Consider the following 8,399-nt stretch of genomic DNA (forward strand, 5'->3'; position numbering starts at 1 on the left):
GATGGAGAAAGCGAAAACGGACTTGTCAAAACAACTTGAGGACCGATGTAGATGGCTAGAGGAGAAATTTAGAGCCATGGAGAACACCGACTACCATTGTGGAGTCGACGCCAAGGACTTGAGTTTGGTACCTGATCTAGTACTCCCTCCCAAATTCAAAATGCCGGAGTTTGAAAAGTACAACGGGACTAGTTGTCCTGAAGCTCATATAACTATGTTCTGTCGAAGAATGACGGGATACATCAATAATGATCAACTGTTGATCCACTGCTTCCAGGACAGTCTGATCGGGTCTGCAGCTAAGTGGTACAACCAGTTAAGCCGCGTCAACATCCATTCATGGAAGGACTTAGCACAGGCTTTCATAAAGCAGTACAACCATGTGACAGATATGACACCCGATAGAATCACATTGCAGAACATGGAAAAGAAGCATAGTGAGAGCTTTAGGCAATATGCCCAAAGATGGAGAGAGGTCGCGACACAGGTTCAGCCACCTCTTTTAGAGAAAGAAACCACGATGCTTTTCATCAACACTCTGAAAGCACCGTTCATTAACCACATGTTAGGAAGTGCTACCATGAGTTTCTCAGATGTAGTGATGTCTGGTGAAATGATTGAAAATGCAATAAGAAGTGGGAAGATAGATGCGGAAGAAGGCATCAAGAGATCAACCCCAAAGTACAAAGACAATGAGGTGAACAACACGAGTACATATAGCAAGAGTTATTCAAAACCAATTACGGTGAATCAGCCAAGAAAAATGGTCGCTAACCAACAAGGCTCATTGAGACAAGAACCTGGAGTGAAACCAGGTACTGAGAACCTCCAGTTCACAACAATTCCAATGTCATATGAAGAGTTGTATCAAAATTTATTCGATGCGCATGTTGTTTCCCCTTCCTACTCAAAACCCCCACAACCTCCATATCCAAAGTGGTATAATGCGAACACACACTGTGACTACCACGCAGGAATTACGGGGCACTCAATAGAGAATTGCATCACCTTCAAGAAACTAGTTGAAAAACTCATCAACATGGGTATTGTCAAGTTGGGTGACTCATCTACTGCAGAAAATCTGCTACCCAATCATGATTGACAATAAGGTGAATACGATGTATGAAGAGATATTGGGAAGTGTTCACATCAATGACATGCATGAAGACACAACTGAAGAGGGAACTTTGTTAGATGTCTGCCCTCATAAACTTGGAAGTGTTCTAAATAAATCAGACTGTAAAAGAAGTCTCTGTAGTATTTAGAGCCTACTTAGAGTAATATTCAGAACAAACTTGTTGCTTTTAGCCTGAAGCAATATGAATTTTTTGTGAAATAGGCTCCTGTCTGAACGTCGTTATTTTAATGAAATGCATCTTTGCGATCATTTTTGAGCTAATATTCTTTCATTCTTTATGAATAATTATTTTTAATCTTTCATTCTTTCTCCAAAATCATTCATTCATTCATAATTATACTGTACAGATAATTATTCTTAAATTCATACATTCTTTGTATATTCTTTTGCACCAACAACAGGTCCCTGAATATCAACGACATGAATGACACTGCTACAGACTCAGAATCTCCTTTTGAGCGAGACATGTGTTTAGAGAAATCTCATGACTTCGAAGATGACATAGATTGTGGCCTATCTCCGTACTTATTGAGGAGGGTAGAACAAGGTGAAAACAGATTCCACCTTACGAAAAATCAATGGAGTCCATGTGAGGCATGAAGGTTACTAGGTCGATCTCGCCAAAAAAAGGTCTGGTGGTCATCAGTTTATCTTCACGGGAAGAAGCTGCTTCATATGCCAATGTCACGAAGTCGACAGCAATTTTTTTGAAAAGTCACGAAAAGTCAAAAAGAATCATATTTGACAATGCACTAAATTTGAACAAGAGCAAAATATAAGAAGTTTGCAGTCTGTTCAAGATTAACACCATATCGCCAAAAAAAAACTCTCTCAGGGCAACGCCCTCTTTTTGGGCTTATTTTGGTTTCACCTATTGAGGTCGAGATTTCCTTCTCTTTGAGTTTTTGGATCCAATCCTGGTTGGAGAGGAATGTTCAAAATATCTATCATGGTCAAATGTACCAAAAGCAAATGGTATGAGTTCACCAAAACAAGGTTTGCTCCAGAGAATTCCACAAGGGGGACCCGATATCAAAGAAGATCCTTCCCATACAAAGGGGACTTCAGAAGAAAGTGGATGTCAAGCCAGAAGGACCTTATGTGGAAGGCTTTATCTGGGAGAGTGTAGGTATTGACCAAGATAGATGGCAAGAACTTGCCTAATCTTGAGAATTTTGATTCAAGGAACAAATACTTCACTTAAAAAAAAGAGAGAATTAATGAAAAAGAAGAAAAGAAAAATGAGTGAAAAAAGGAGAGGCCAAGGTAAAAACCCGCAAAGGGCGCCTTGAGACCAAAGGGGCTTGAGTTGAAAACCCTAAAAAAAGGGCGACTCAAATTTTGGATCAAATTGGGGCATGAGGCGATCAGAGCATCTCAAATTTTGATCAAATCGGGGCATGTAATGATCTTGCTATACCTGATTCAACAGGAAAGGGTAGGTAGCATCTTGGGGCATCGACAAAGTCTTGTAGATCTCCTAAACACATGTCAAACACAGAATGGTCTTTCAAAGAGTTGGTACAGAGAAGTTCAAGCTACGATATCTGGGGCATCTTGTCCTCATACTTTTTTTCTCTTGGAATACTTCATTCTTTTTCAAGATACGTGTTCCCAATTAATTCCCCTTTTATTCTTGCTATCCTTGATAGTTTATCCATTTTGAGCTATGCTCTCAAATCAATTCTATTTTATCTATCGTTATGATCTTTTGCAAGCATGTTGCATTGGAATAATGATTAATGGACTAATAAAACTTTCACGAAGGAAGTTTTGCATATTACTCTGAAAAGTTTCTAAATAATATAGGAGCCTGAAGCAGGACAATTGTTTAGAACACTCCAAATTTAAAGGTTGGAAATTTGGGAAGGAATAAAGGTTGGAAATTTGGGAAGGAATAGTCTAAGTTTAGACTTTCTCTTTGGATTTTTGTTGTCAAACGCGTTGATTGACAAGACGCCATGTTAGTGACAAAGCTTGAATAAACAAGAAAGTGATGATCTTCAGGCAATAGGAAGAGGTTACCTCGGGAAGGAGAGCCCTCGTTTGCGCATGAGTCGTTGGTACGACACATTGGGAATGATGTAAGGGACCAGAAGGATTTAAATCTTATACCATTGAATTGCGATAGGAGAAGATTGACAAAAGCCATATCTTTCTACCCTGGGGTTACAGTGGGAGATTGATGGTACAAATTTTGTGTCCCAGTGGGTTGAACTTCGATGTTCACAGTGGGGGCAATCAGATTACGTGTTTCTTTGGAAATGCCGGCTGGTCAAGAAGGCGTTGCGACACGTTAGTGATAAAGCCTTAATAAGCTTTTGAGCGATGATAACCTAAGCATTAAGGGATTATTTTCATGACATTCTACATTCATTCAAATACCATTCACGCATGTCTAGTTAGGAGCATTTGATTCATTTTGATCATGCCATCCTAATCATTAGGCATAATTAGGTTCATTATACAGGTCATGTTCCCTAGAGGACAGATCAGTAAAAATTGAAGATAAACCTTGCCTCTCTCGGTCGTAGCAGAGCTGGTTGAAGTTATCAGATCTTGCCTTCCTGCATTGACAGCGAAGCAGATCGAAGACAAACCTTGCCACTCTCGTTTGTAGTAGAGCTGGTTGAAGTTATCAGATCTTGCCTTCCTGCATTGACAGCGAAGCAGATCGAATACAAACCTTGCCACTCTCGTTTGTAGTAGAGCTGGTTGAAGATAGCAGATCTTGCCTTCCTGCACTGACAGCGAAGCAGATCGAAGACAAACCTTGCCTCTCTCGTTTGTAGCAGAGCTGGTTGAAGATATCAGATCTTGCTTTTCTGTATTTGGCAGCGAAGCAGATCGAAGATGGCAGATTTTACCTCCCTGACAACAGTGGAGTACATTGAAGCCGATAATTCTATCTCCCTGTATTTGGCAGTGGAATAGATTGAAGATTGCAGATCTTGCCTTCCTGTATTTGGCAGCGAAGCAGATCAAAGATGGCAGATTTTACCTCCCTGACCACAGTGGAGTACATTGAAGCCGATAATTCTATCTCCCTATATTTGGCAGTGGAATAGATTGAAGATTGCAGATCTTGCCTTCCTGTATTTGGCAGCGAAGCAGATCAAAGATGGCAGATTTTACCTCCTTGACTACAGTGGAGTACATTGAAGCCGATAACTCTATCTCCCTGTATTTGGCAGTGGAATAGATTGAAGATCAAGGATGGCAGATTTTACCTCCATGTGACTACAGTGGAGTACATTGAAGCCGATAATTCTATCTCCCTGTATTTGGCAGTGGAATAGATTGAAGATTGCAGATCTTGCCTTCCTGTATTTGGCAGCGAAGCAGATCAAAGATGGCAAATTTTACCTCCCTGACCACAGTGGAGTACATTGAAGCCGATAACTCTATCTCCCTGTATTTGGCAGTGGAATAGATTGAAGAAGCAGATCTTGTCTTCATGTATTGGCGTGAAGTAGATCGAAGATAGTAGGTCCTATCTTCCTATATTGATAGGAAGTGGATCCAAGATGCAGATCTTGTCTTCCCATATTGGTGGCGAAGTAGATCGCAGAAAGCAGAGCTGGTTGAAGATATCAGATCTTGCTTTTCTGTATTTGGCAGCGAAGCAGATCGAAGATGGCAGATTTTACCTCCCTGACAACAGTGGAGTACATTGAAGCCGATAATTCTATCTCCCTGTATTTGGCAGTGGAATAGATTGAAGATTGCAGATCTTGCCTTCCTGTATTTGGCAGCGAAGCAGATCAAAGATGGCAGATTTTACCTCCCTGACCACAGTGGAGTACATTGAAGCCGATAATTCTATCTCCCTATATTTGGCAGTGGAATAGATTGAAGATTGCAGATCTTGCCTTCCTGTATTTGGCAGCGAAGCAGATCAAAGATGGCAGATTTTACCTCCCTGACTACAGTGGAGTACATTGAAGCCGATAACTCTATCTCCCTGTATTTGGCAGTGGAATAGATTGAAGATCAAGGATGGCAGATTTTACCTCCATGTGACTACAGTGGAGTACATTGAAGCCGATAATTCTATCTCCCTGTATTTGGCAGTGGAATAGATTGAAGATTGCAGATCTTGCCTTCCTGTATTTGGCAGCGAAGCAGATCAAAGATGGCAAATTTTACCTCCCTGACCACAGTGGAGTACATTGAAGCCGATAATTCTATCTCCCTGTATTTGGCAGTGGAATAGATTGAAGAAGCAGATCTTGTCTTCATGTATTGGCGTGAAGTAGATCGAAGATAGTAGGTCCTATCTTCCTATATTGATAGGAAGTGGATCCAAGATGCAGATCTTGTCTTCCCATATTGGTGGCGAAGTAGATCGCAGAAAGCAGATCTTGTCTTCATGTATTGGCGTGAAGTAGATCGAAGATAGTAGGTCCTATCTTCCTATATTGATAGGAAGTGGATCCAAGATGCAGATCTTGTCTTCCCATATTGGTGGCGAAGTAGATCGCAGAAAGCAGATCTTGTCTTCATGTATTGGCGTGAAGTAGATCGAAGATAGTAGGTCCTATCTTCCTATATTGATGGAAGTGGATCTAAGATGCAGATCTTGTCTTCCCATATTGGTGGCGAAGTAGATCGCAGAAAGCAGATCTTGTCTTCATGTATTGGCGTGAAGTAGATCGAAGATAGTAGGTCCTATCTTCCTATATTGATAGGAAGTGGATCCAAGATGCAGATCTTGTCTTCCCATATTGGTGGCGAAGTAGATCGCAGAAAGCAGATCTTGTCTTCATGTATTGGCGTGAAGTAGATCGAAGATAGTAGGTCCTATCTTCCTATATTGATAGGAAGTGGATCCAAGATACAGATCTTGTCTTCCCATATTGGTGGCGAAGTAGATCGAAGAAAGCAGATCTTGTCTTCATGTATTGGCGTGAAGTAGATCAAAGATAACAGGTCCTATCTTCCTATAATGATTGGAAGTGGATCGACGACGCAGATCTTGTCTTCCCATATTGGTGGCGAAGTAGATCGCAGAAAGCAGATCTTGTCTTCATGTATTGGCGTGAAGTAGATCAAAGATAACAGGTCCTATCTTCCTATAATGATTGGAAGTGGATCGACGACGCAGATTTTGTCTTCCCATATTGGTGGTAAAGTAGATCGAAGAAAGTAGATCTTGTCTCATGTATTTGCATGAAGTAGATCGAAGATTACAGTCTTATCTCCCTAAGTAGTAGTGGAGCAGACTAAAAACACAAATCTCATCCCCATGGAGTCGTAGCAGAGTAGATTGAAGCTACAAGGCGTATCTGAAGTTGCAGAAGAGTGGATCGAAGCAACAAGACGTGGCAGGTTGGAATAAGGCTACTTGAAGAAGAAAAGCACCAAAAGAAGCCAAGGCTCGGCAAGCCCGGGCAAATTCGGTCTTTCTTGGTCTTTGCTCTGTTTTCGTTACACGACAACGAGCAAAGAGGGGCAGCTGTAAAGCCCAAAATCTGCCCGGGCCCATACCAGCAAAATAGACCCAAATAATAAAAACAAAAGCAGCCCATTTTCAGCCAATTTAAACTCAAAAACTACAGGCCCAAATGCCCAATACTAATAAAAACCCTAGAGGCCCGAATGGCCCAAAACTACACCAACTTTCAAACACAAAAAGAAACCCCAGCCGCATGTTTGTTGCGGCCACCTCCTGCGCACGCCCACCGCCACTGCTCGCCTATCACCAGCCACCCATGCGTCTGACACCTGCAACAGAGACAAAAACAACAGCAAAAGGAAGCATGCAAGGAATGGGGAAAAGAATAAACAAAAGAACGAAAACAAAAAATAGGAAAGGAATGTCTTATAGATCGGCTTTAAAAAGCCAAAAATCGATCACAGCAAGGAGAGGGGGGGGAGAGGAGAACCGATTGTAAATAGAGGGGGATTGTTGAATACAAAAAGATTGTATTTTCACAGGCACATCAGAAATCAAGAGCAAAAAAAGGTTGATTTTAATTTCTAGGGTTCCCTTTGTTCATTTTTCATTTTTTGTTATTTATTTTATTTTTTATTTTTTTTTAAATCTATTTCAAACAAAAAGGGAGAATAAGAACTTACCCGGAACCTCGTGGCAGTGTCGTCGGGGGTCTCCTCCGTCATTGGATCCGGACCCGAATGGGGTTGATGCCCTTTGCTTTCTTGCTTTCTCATTTGATAGAACCCTCCCTCTTATTTTCTAAAGCCAAATGGGATTTCAAATTGTTTTCATCCAGTTTTTTTTTATATATTGGTGTATGAAAATAAAGAAAGAAAAGAAAGGGAGCTCACTTACCAGGCCTTTATAGTAATGATCTCAGGCCATTTTTTTTTCACACCGTCGGCTACCAGATATGGTGGTGGTCCGGCGTCTTGTTTGGGTGAAAACCTAACAGAGAGGAGCTTGGGGTTTTGTTTAGAAAAGGGATTTGTAAGCTTAAAAAAAAATATAAAGGTTTGAATAAAAAATTAAAAGGCACCATTTAAAAAAAAAGGGGGGGGGTCTGCGAGTGGCCTGATCCACAGGCTAAATCCACGCATTCTCACTTTAAGTGGGTAATTTGCATGGTTGGTCCCCCCCATTTGTGCTGTCTTTTAATTAAACTCTATTTTGTTTCTTTCGTTTTTACCCTAAAATTTGTGTGTAATCTCAATTCGGTCCGCGCTAGAGTACTGCGTTTTGGTATTTGGGATAATTTTGTTTTTTTTAATCCCCATTAGTTGGCGCGCATCGTATTTTGGTCCTCAGTATTGTTTTAATCATTTTATTTGCTTGCGATTTTATTTTTATTTTAATGGAGTATTTTTTTATTTTTTCTCTTTTCTCTTGTAATTCTTTTATTTTCTTTAAAAATTTATTTTTGTTCAATGTTTTAAAAATAAAAAAATAAAAAAGTAGGCTTTATTTGTTTTTTTTCCCCTCAAAAGTAGAGCCTTGGGAAGGGAAAAAGCTTACCGTGCATTAAGGGATGGAAATGTGCACATTTCTTTTAAATGGGAAATTTTCGCGATTAGTCCCTGTCCTGGGTGCCTACGTTCAATCAAGTCCTTTTTTTTGTTTTCTTTAAATGCTTTCAAATTACCCCGGAAATTTGCGCCCAGACCCCTCCCTCATTACCTACGTGTCCATTTTGGTCCCCTTGTATCCTTTTATTCTGTTTTCACTCCAGAATTTTATTTTTTAATTCAATTAAGTCCTATTTTGTTTATTTTAGACACTTTTATCACAAATTTTTTTTTGGTATTATTATTAATCTAATGT

At 40.2% G+C, this 8,399-nt stretch overlaps 1 long non-coding RNA gene across 1 annotated transcript; it reads right to left on the bottom strand.

Moving 5' to 3' along the window:
• Positions 1 to 6,515: 6,515 nt before the first annotated feature.
• LOC121223808 (uncharacterized) lies at positions 6,516 to 7,577 on the bottom strand. Its single transcript, XR_005921208.1, has 3 exons — positions 7,434 to 7,577; positions 7,220 to 7,337; positions 6,516 to 6,865 (listed from the first exon to the last, which is right to left on the bottom strand). It is a non-coding gene; the product is annotated as an uncharacterized lncRNA (long non-coding RNA).
• Positions 7,578 to 8,399: the final 822 nt, after the last annotated feature.

Source organism: Gossypium hirsutum, chromosome D11 (genome assembly GCF_007990345.1).
Source record: "Gossypium hirsutum isolate 1008001.06 chromosome D11, Gossypium_hirsutum_v2.1, whole genome shotgun sequence".
In the NCBI taxonomy this organism is placed as follows: domain Eukaryota; kingdom Viridiplantae; phylum Streptophyta; class Magnoliopsida; order Malvales; family Malvaceae; genus Gossypium; species Gossypium hirsutum.